Here is a 673-nt window from a genome sequence, read left to right as displayed (position 1 = left end):
GTTCCAGGTTTTGAAATCTCTTTTTTTTTTTTTTCCTGTATTTTTCCGAAGCTGGAAACGGGGAGAGACAGTCAGACAGACTCCGGCATGCACCCGACCGGGATCCACCCTGCACGCCCACCAGGGGCGACGCTCTGCCCCTCCCGGGCGTCGCTCTGCCGCGACCAGAGCCACTCTAGCGCCTAGGGCAGAGGCCAAGGAGCCATCCCCAGCGCCCGGGGCCACCCTTGCTCCAGTGGAGCCTTGGCTGCGGGAGGGGAAGAGAGAGACAGTGAGGAAGGAGGGGGTAGGGGTGGAGAAGCAAATGGGCGCTTCTCCTATGTGCCCTGGCCGGGAATCAAACCCGGGACTTCTGCATGCAAGGCCGACGCTCTTCCGCTGAGCCAACCGGCCAGGGCCGAAATCTCTTAATTATAGGAAAGTAAAAGCACCATCAGAGAAAGGCATGTTAAAAGCTTCCTGGAAAAAAAAAAAAAAAAAAAAAGGCTGCTTTTGGTTTGAGAATCTATTCTCTTTAGTCACTCTAGTTTTAGAGGATTTGCACTTTATTTCTTATAGTCATAGTCACATGGTACAAGACAAAAGGAGCTGGAGGTAAAAAATCAAGGAAAAGAAATGAAGAAAGAAAGGAAGGAAGTGATTTCTTTCTTTCGGTCCCTGGACCGCTCTCTTT

At 51.1% G+C, this 673-nt stretch overlaps 1 non-coding gene across 1 annotated transcript; it reads right to left on the bottom strand.

The window, feature by feature from the left end:
- Nucleotides 1–322: 322 nt before the first annotated feature.
- Nucleotides 323–398, bottom strand: TRNAA-UGC (transfer RNA alanine (anticodon UGC)). The gene has a single exon. It is a non-coding gene; the product is annotated as a tRNA-Ala (tRNA).
- Nucleotides 399–673: the final 275 nt, after the last annotated feature.

This window comes from Saccopteryx leptura, chromosome 5 (genome assembly GCF_036850995.1).
Source record: "Saccopteryx leptura isolate mSacLep1 chromosome 5, mSacLep1_pri_phased_curated, whole genome shotgun sequence".
NCBI lineage: Eukaryota > Metazoa > Chordata > Mammalia > Chiroptera > Emballonuridae > Saccopteryx > Saccopteryx leptura.
The sequence above is the reverse complement of the archived record's forward strand: the minus strand, read 5'-3'. Positions and strand labels throughout refer to the sequence as shown.